The 8,930-nt window shown below is 44.7% G+C and overlaps 1 long non-coding RNA gene across 2 annotated transcripts; it reads right to left on the minus strand.

Annotated features, from left to right (window-relative positions):
* Positions 1-622: 622 nt before the first annotated feature.
* LOC131914547 (uncharacterized) lies at positions 623-5,483 on the minus strand. 2 transcript variants are annotated; one of them, XR_009380158.1, is made up of 3 exons: positions 5,343-5,483; positions 990-1,146; positions 623-821 (listed from the first exon to the last, which is right to left on the minus strand). It is a non-coding gene; the product is annotated as an uncharacterized LOC131914547 (long non-coding RNA). The 2 variants fall into 2 exon arrangements; XR_009380159.1 differs by lacking the exon at positions 623-821 and having other exon boundaries at positions 920-1,146.
* Between the last annotated feature and the right edge of the window lie 3,447 nt (positions 5,484-8,930).

Raw genomic sequence — 8,930 nt, forward strand, 5'->3', positions numbered from 1 at the left:
TCTCTCCGTGAGGGACAGCTGAGTCCATATCTCAGGGCAGGGAAAGAGTCAGAATCAACCTGTGATCCTGGATGCTGGAAGAAGGCAAGGTTGGGCAGAGTCACAGAGTTCATGTGACTTTGGGCTCCTAAGATGGGCAATGGTAACTGAGGATATTGGCCACAAGCAGACACCTGGAGAGGCTGATGAGGTGTCCCATGGCTGGGGGTGTCTCCCTTGAGACAACAGGATCAATGAAGTGTGATGTGAGCATCTAAAAGAAGCCCTAGGCCAGGAGGACTCTAGGTGTGGCTAAATAGAGAACACTTGCTCATGGGCTCTTAAAGGAACTTCACGTACTGCAACCAACTGCTCTCTTCCCCCATAGGGCATCATTTGGTGTTTAACTAAGATGAATTCTTCCATAGAATAAACTGAGTATTTCCCACACTCAGCCCAGCTGCAGAACCCATCAGCACAGACCATACTGACACCATTTCCCCCCTCCATTGACTTGTGCCCGAGGTTTATTGTGGTACACCCAATTATTATTTCATAAGATAACATGTTGTCTTATTTAGTCATGATGCAATTCTTTTGAATTTGTTTTTAAAGATTTTTTTATTTTATGTATATGAGGGATGCCTGCATATATAGCTGTGCACCACTTGTGGGCAGTACCTACAGATGCCAGAAGAGGGCTCTAGATGCCCTGCAGGTGGAGTTACAGATAGTTGTGAGCCATTATGTGGGTGCCGGAACTCAAACCCACCTCTCCTGGAAGGTCAGCCAGTGCTCTTAACACTGAGCCATCTCTCCAGTCCCAATTCTTGAGGTCGTCTCTGGAAGGCAGCAGGAGAGAAAGAAGGCAGATGATATAATCAGCTACAGTAGCAACATAATAGAAATGTAAAATGGCTGCCATCTCTCAACACACAGATAGAGCAACACCAGGTTGTTTCATCTTTAAGAAAGGGTACACATTTGGGTGACATTGGCTAACAACTTACAGGATGAAAGTTTCACCTTGGGTATTGTTCACTGGTGTATGCCTGTTCCTTTGGGAGTGAGGTGACATCCTTCTTGTGGTTAGGCACCTTGAAGATGTCTGTATCAAGGGGATATTGGCATGCATGCTTGCTGGAATTCGAGCCTGCGTGGCTTTTCCTGGAGACAGAACAAAAGAAACCCAGGGTATTTACAAACATCAGATAATGAGAAATTAAATTCAGGGGTTGGGGATTTAGCTCAGTGGTAGAGCGCTTGCCTAGCAAGTGCAAGGCCCTGGGTTCGGTCCTCAGCTCTGGAAAAAGAAGAAGAAGAAGAAGAAGAAGAAGAAGAAGAAGAAGAAGAAGAAGAAGAAGAAGAAGAAGAAGAAGAAGGAAAAAAAAGAAATTAAATTCAGTGTCTTTGATTTACCTTTAAATGTTTTTTGTCATCAATGAATGTATTCTGTGCTGTCTTCAGACTTGAATAAAGATTTTTCATGGAAGTTTATGAATAAAACTGGTGAAATTACTGGCAATTGCTCCAATGGAAAAAAAAATCCTTAGTGTTTGAAGAAACAAATGCAAACTTGGTTGATCCTGAATAATCTCCAAGCTGCAGAAGTGAGGAAAGCGAGGCCCAGGGAGGCCAGGTGCCACCGTTACACCAGTGGCCACTTACAGGCTGGTCCCTTGCAGCTGGGTGACACTGATGACTACCTTTCTCCTCCAATAGTGTGCAGAGAGTCTTCCAGCACCATGGACACTAGGCAGTAGGGATGAAGCTCCTGCTGTGGGTACCAGCTCAACTTCTCTGCGTTCAATGACATAAACAAGTGGTTTCTTCAGCATTAGAACCTTATCATCAGGTTGTAAAAAGCAACTAATAGCCTTGGCAATGGCCTGTGATGTTTGAGGATTTCCATGGGACCTCTTTGGCTAATGACAACAAATTGTTGAGTTCTGGAAGTTTTACTTGGTGGCGTGAGATGTCTAGTTGGGGAATTACCTCACCTATTATTTGGTGGTTCCATTTAAATTATTTTCATATATGTACACATTTTAGGAAACTTCTACAGTAGTAGGTTTCCATATGGTATTACAAATGGCCTTTGGTATTAGTTGTCCCTCCCCAGATTCCCTCTTTACCCTTCTCTCCCATCCCCCTCCCTATTTAATCCTCCTTTTCCAGTTTCCTGCTTGTCTCTGTAACACTGTGGTTCTACTTCCCATTCTTGGGAGTCTTCTACTCCTGCCTGGTCCCTTCCTAGGTACCTAAACTCTGTGGTTATTCATATATAGGAAGTTTAAAAGCTAACATCTAAATGTAAGAGAAAACATACAATGTTTGTCCTTTTAGGTCTAGGTTACCTTACTCAGGATGATTTTTTTCCTAGCTCCATCATAATTTTATTTTTTTCTTAACAGCTGAGTAATATTCCATTGTGTAAACATGCTACATTTTCATTTTCCATTCATCAGTTAATGTACATCTAGGCTGTTTCCAGTTTCTGGCCATTATGAATAGAGCAGCTATAAACATGGTTGAGCAAGTATCTCTGTAGTAGGATGTAGGGTCCTTTGAGTGCATGCCCAAGAGTAGTATAGCTGGATCTTGAGGCAGATCTATTACCAGTTTTCTGAATGATTTCCACAGAGGCTGTACAAATTATACTTCTACCAGTAATAAATAAGTGTTCCCCTTACCCCACATCCTTGCCTACACAAGCTGTCATTTGTTTTATTGATCTTGGTCATTCTGACTGGTCCAAATGTTGGTGCCCTTTGCCATATGGAAGCTTTTCAGCTTCATGAGGTCTCATTCATTGATTGTTGTTCTTAGGGTCTGTGCTATTGGCATTCTGATCAGGAAGTCTTTTCCTGTGTCAATGAGTTCAGGCCTATTCCCCACTTTCTCTTTAATCAGGTTCAGGGTATCTAGTCTTACATTGAGGTCCTTGATCAATTTGGAGATGTTTTGTGCAGGGTGATAAGTGTAGATCTATTCGCATTCTTCTACATGCAGCTATCTAGTTTGACCAGCACCATTTATTGAAGATGTTGTATTTTCTCCAGTGTATAGTTTTGGCTTTTTTGTTGTTATTGTAAAAAAACTAGGTGTCCATTGGTATGCAGAATTATGTCTGGGTCTTCAATTTGATGCCATCAACCAATGTGTCTGCTTTTATGCCAATACCATGCTGTTTTTTATTATTATAGCTCTATAGTACAGAAATTGGGGCTAGTGATACCTCAAGTGATTCTTTTATTATTCAGGATTATTTTAGATTATCCTGGGTTTTTCGTGTTTCCATATGAAGCTTAAAATTGTCCTTTCAAGTCTGTGAAGAATTATGTTGGGATTTTGGTGGCGATTGCATTGAATTTGTAGATTGCTTTTGTTAGATGGTCTTTTTCACAATCTTAATCCTGCTGATCCATGAGCATGGGAGATCTTTCCATTCCCCAGATTTTTTTTGAGGCTATTTTGAAAGGTATCATTTCCCTGATTTCTTTCTCATTGTGCCCCAACACTGCTACCAACTGTGGACTAGCAGGAACAATGTCTCCAGATTATCACTTTTTTTTTATTCAAGCTCCTTGAAGTCAAATGTGTTTGTCAAGCTTCTCAGGATATAGAATCAATCTGTTTGTGTATAGAGATATTTATTATCAAGAACTGGCTTGTGCCAGGAAGTGGTGGCACACGCCTTTAATCCCAGCACTTGGGGGGCAGAGGCAGGTGGATTTCTGAGTTTGAGGCCAGTCTGGTCTACAGAGCAAATCCTAGGACAACTAGGGCTGTTACACAGAGAAACACAGTCTCAAAAACAAAAACAAAATCCCAAACAAAGAACTGGCTTGTGAGCCTGAAGGCTGAGAAATTCTAAGATCTATACTTGTAAGCTGACGACTCAGGACATGAGAGCTGATGGAGAGATTTTCTTCTGAGAGAATCCAAGAGCCTGAGGCCAGGGAGACTCTATTGGTGTCAGTTCCAATCCAAAGGCTTGTAAGCTTGTAACTCTAAACAAGCTTTAAGTCTGTGGTGGTTTGAAAGAAAATGGCCCCCAAAGGGAGTTGCACTATTAGGAGGTGTGGCCTTGTTGGAGGAAGTGTGTCACTGTGGAGGCAGGCTATGAGGTCTCATATATGCTCAAGATACCGCCCAGTGTCTTAGACCACTTCCTGTTGCCTGCAAGATGTAGGACTCTCAGCTACTTCTCCAGCACCACCTCTGCCTGCATGCTGCCATGTCCCACCATGATGGTAATGGACTGAACCTCTGAAATTGAAAGCCAGCCAATTAAATGTTTTCTTTATAAGAGTTGCCATGGTCATGGGGTCTCTTCACAGCAATAGAACACTGACTAACACAAAGTCCAACAGCAGCGAGTGTCTCGGTAGATGTAACTGTCTTATTAAATAAGAAACACAGAGCCAATACAGAGATGAAAGCCAAGAGGTCAGAGCAATAGCTAAGAGCTAAAAACCTTACCCTTCACTGTCGCTGTTGTCCTACCTCTCCAAAAGAGACCTACTTCCTATGTGCTTCTGCTTTTTGTTGACTTTCTATTCTGCCTTCTCATTGGTTGTAAACACAACCACATGACCTCCTCATCACTGCCCGTCTGTACAGACCTCCAGGTCTTCTATGGTTGGTATTGAGATTAAATGTAGGCATGTGTCTACATGCTGGCTGTATCCTTGAACACACAGAGATCCGCCTAGCTCTGTCTCCCAAGAGCTGGGATTAAAGGCATGCGCCACCAATGCCAGGCTCTGCTATAGCTTGCTATTAGCTCTGATCCCCAGGCAACTTTATTTATTAACATACAAATAAAATCACATTTCAGTACAAATAAAATATCACCATATGTCTCAGATGCTCCCAAGGCAGGGCAGTCAGCCTTTGCCCATGATGTGGGCCCTAAACTGATTGGACAAGGCCCATGCTCTCTCCACTCACTTTACCTCTCCGTCATATCAGGCCATACTTAGACTTTCACCCGACCCGGAAACATCCTCATAGAAACACACTAGCATGACTGACCATGACGCCCCATCCAACCAAGTGTCAACAAACAAGCTTTGTTTTCCACTTAAGCTGAAAAGATTCTTTTCCCCAGAATTTCTAAAACTCACAGAGTAAGGGGGATAAAAATCATCTAGTTACACACACAAACCATGACTCATTAAACAGTAATAAAAGCAGACATTCTCTTTCTTCTTTCTTCTTCGAGGATTTCATACAATGTACTTTGATTATGTCCATCCCTTCCCCACTCCTCCCGCTTCCTCCCAGATCCATCCCTCTTCCCTACCCACCCAATTTAGTGCCCCCCCCATCAAGCACAGTTGGTACTGCCCACGTACTCTCGGATGTGTGCCCACTGGAGTGTGGTCAGTTACCAGGGCCCACACACAGAAAACTGACTCTTCCTTTCCAGCAGCCGTTCATTGCCAAGAGCTCCTCATCTAGGGGTGCTTCCCCTTTCCAGGCTGGGGTTTGATCGGCTGGGGTTTGCACAGTGTGCATGCTGTCACAATCATTGTGAGCTCATATCTGCAGCTGTCCTGTTGCGTCCAGGTGACATTGTTCCCTTGTCGTTATCCACTGCCTCTGCTCTTGCAGAGGTCCCAGAGCCTGATGGCGATACCACGTTACAGCCAAGCACTCTCCAGAGTCTCTCACTCTCTTCACTTTGCCTAGTCTATGGGTCTCTGTGTTAATCGCCATCTACTGTAAAAGAAGCTTCTCTGACGAGGATTAAGAGACGCTCTGATTTATGGGTAGAAGTCATTAGGAGCTGGTTCAGTACTAGACCACTTAGCACTGCCCCCTCCTCACCCTTCTCCCACATAGCTTTTCTCAATTTCGAGCCTATTTTCCAAAGACCTTGACACCTGAATGAACAGCCACTAGAGGGAGTGCTGGATGCAGTTTCACATTGAAGTTCAGCTGCCTCCCCATTGAAGATGTTAACTTGGAAGGCCAAGTTCACCTACTTTGATAGAAGCACATAATATGCAAGCCCTAGAAACACTGAGTAGTATATATCCTTTCACAACACCCTTTGTGAAGCTGAACTGAGGCCAGATTTACTCCATGATGCAACAGATGAATGCTGGGAAGAGCGAGCTGTGGGGGTGGAGCCTCCAGCCATGTCTTGAATAGCTGGAGCCCCCTGAGCCAGTGGCTTCCTCTTTCTGTCTCTCCGGCCAGTCTCCTCTCTGAACAATGACAGTGGCAGAGATGCTCACATTGGAGTCTTCAGATGTTTCCTAGGAGACCTAGAATTAAAAAAAAAAAAAAAAATCCAAACCTCTTCTCCCCTCCCCGCAAAGGGCAACCATCTCGGAAATATTACCTAGTGGTCCTGAAAGATGGTTTGAACCCTATGTTCTCAGTTATGTGGCTGCTGGTGTTCACAGGAGCTTCTGCCTTGAGGTTCCAGGACTGTTTTGGTATTTGTGTTGACAGTTTCGGTGCTACTGGGCCATTGTGTCTTGCTTCGGCTGAGCTGATGCCAGTGACGAAGGCTGACTTCTACTTACCATTGTACTCATGTTATAGAGAGATTTCTCTCTTCTTCAGGAGTAAAAGGCAATTGGAAGCTTCCTCAAGGAAGCCAGCTTTCTGAGTGAGAATTCGTCTTGACTCTGATGTGAGGACATGAAAATGACTTTGAGGGGAAACACACTTACTGTTTTTCTTTTCTGGCTAACGGGGCCAGAGAAACGGCACACAGCTTGCAAATGCAGGCTGCATGGCAGTGTCGGTACAGCCTGAGCCACAGCCAAGTTCTTGTTCCAGAGGAGGAAGGGGAGGGTGCAGATGGTAGACACGCTGCTCTCAGAGACTGAGGTCACCCGCAGACAGAAACACGGGAGGCAAAACCAAGGCACGGGCAGACCTTGTTTTTGTGATATCTACCAGCTCTGAACAGTGGTGTGAGCTGGGATGATTATCAGGATGTATGTAGCAGAAATCTTAAAGGGTCTTATTAATAAAATCAAACCTGAGGCCAGTTATTGGGGTGAACGCTGGAAGATCAGAGAAGCAGAACAAGCCACAGCTACCTCACCTTGCAATTCCTCAGCTGATCCTGTTTCCTCAGACTGGAAGCTTCTGAGTCCTCATCTGAATGGCTCTCAGCTGAACTGTGCTGCTCAAAGCCTAAAAGCTTAACCAGCCAAATGTTTCTAGTTCCTGGTCTTCACGCCTTATATACCTTTCTGCTATCTGCCATCATTCCCTGGGATTAAAGGCTCACTTCTTGGGATTAAAGGCGTGTATCACCATGCCTGGCTGTTTCTAATGTGGCCATGAACTCACAGAGATCCAGGTAGATCTCTGCCTCTGGAGTGCTAGGATTAAAGGTGTGTGCTACCACTGCCTATCTTCTATGTTTAATATTGTGGCTGTTCTGTTCTGTAACCCCAGATAAGTTTATTAGCATGCACAATATTTTGGGGAACACAATACCACCACATTAATTTGGACCTTGGAGTCTCAGTGATTGGTGTGTAATAACAATATATGAGAAAATATTTGTATACCAATGATTCAGCGTTTACGTGGCTAACAAGCAAACAGAACAAACAAAACCCCAGTAAATACACCCTTTCGTTATCAAATCTACATTGACACTTCAGGGCTTAGTGAGTAAAATGCTTGCCATGCACGTGTGAGAAGCTCGGTTTGGACCCCAGGAACCCATGTGAAAGGATAGGCCAGTAACCCTTCTGCTCCTACGGCAGAGACTCAAACAAAACGAAAGGTGAGGATGGTCACCTGAGACGGTACTCAGATCTTCACATGTGTGCCGTGGCACATGTGTCCCCGCACTCCTACACAAACACACACATACAGAGATGAAAGCAGACAAAATCCCTGTTTCAGTCTTAGGGAAACATTGTCATTATTACGTTGGTTGAGCTCACTTCTGCTGCAGATGCTCCCCTGCCTGGAATTGGACAGTGCATGATTCCCAAGGGGAGGGGGTCACCCAGTGATGCCAAGTCTGAGTCTCTTTGTAGCCTACCCAGAGTCCACTTGGCACAGCTTCAGAATCCTCACTCTGTGATCTCAGCATTCTCCAGCTTCTGGAAAGACATGAAGAAATCCTGAGGTCAGCAGAAGAGGCCTGCCGAATGGTTAATCCACTTACAGAGCACGTGCGTGGATTGCGGTATGCTAACTCAGCACTCTGGTGTCACTCTGAGGATGCAGCTGGAGGTGTTCCGCAGGCAAATGGAGCTTTGAGCTCTCTTGTGAGTTTGATCCAAGTCCAGGAGGTCTTGATGAACATGAAGACAGAAGGAGAGGACATGTCATGAGGTGTTAAGTAAACCTTGCAGAAAAAGCAAACTCTCCTGTCGGGAGGGTGAAAGGGAGAGGATGTCATGGGAGCCATGGCACGCAGGGGCCACGGCACACAGGGGCTGCAGAAACCCCCCCCCCCCCCCCCCCAGTGATTACATTTTAGGAAGAAAGAACCTCTCTGTCTCCACTACTTTTATTCTTCCCCATAAAAATATCCCATGCATGCATACATAGATAAATGCACATATACATATATGTACACACTTGGAGGCAACAGCTCATGTGTGGAGGTGTGGGGGTCAGAGGATAATTTTCAGGAGTCCATTCTTTTATTGTTTTGTGTCTGAAACAGCAGTTCTGCCTTGGGCTTCCAGAGTTTTGGGCAGATGGTTACAGACCCCTTGATCAAGTAGATTGAACCTGTTTATTATGTCCTCTCCATTTAGACTGAGCTTGGAGAGGAAAGCGAGAATCACACATGGCTCCAGTTGTAATTTCTCACAGAAGCAAACACGTGGTTGGGAACACTCAGTTGCATGGCAACGGTCAGATGAAATCTAATTCCTCAATAACTGGTTATCAGCCAGGTGCGACCCTGCAAGATCGCACTAGGGGAATTAGGTCGCTCCCTGGCC

This window comes from Peromyscus eremicus, chromosome 7, assembly GCF_949786415.1.
Source record: "Peromyscus eremicus chromosome 7, PerEre_H2_v1, whole genome shotgun sequence".
Taxonomy (NCBI): domain Eukaryota; kingdom Metazoa; phylum Chordata; class Mammalia; order Rodentia; family Cricetidae; genus Peromyscus; species Peromyscus eremicus.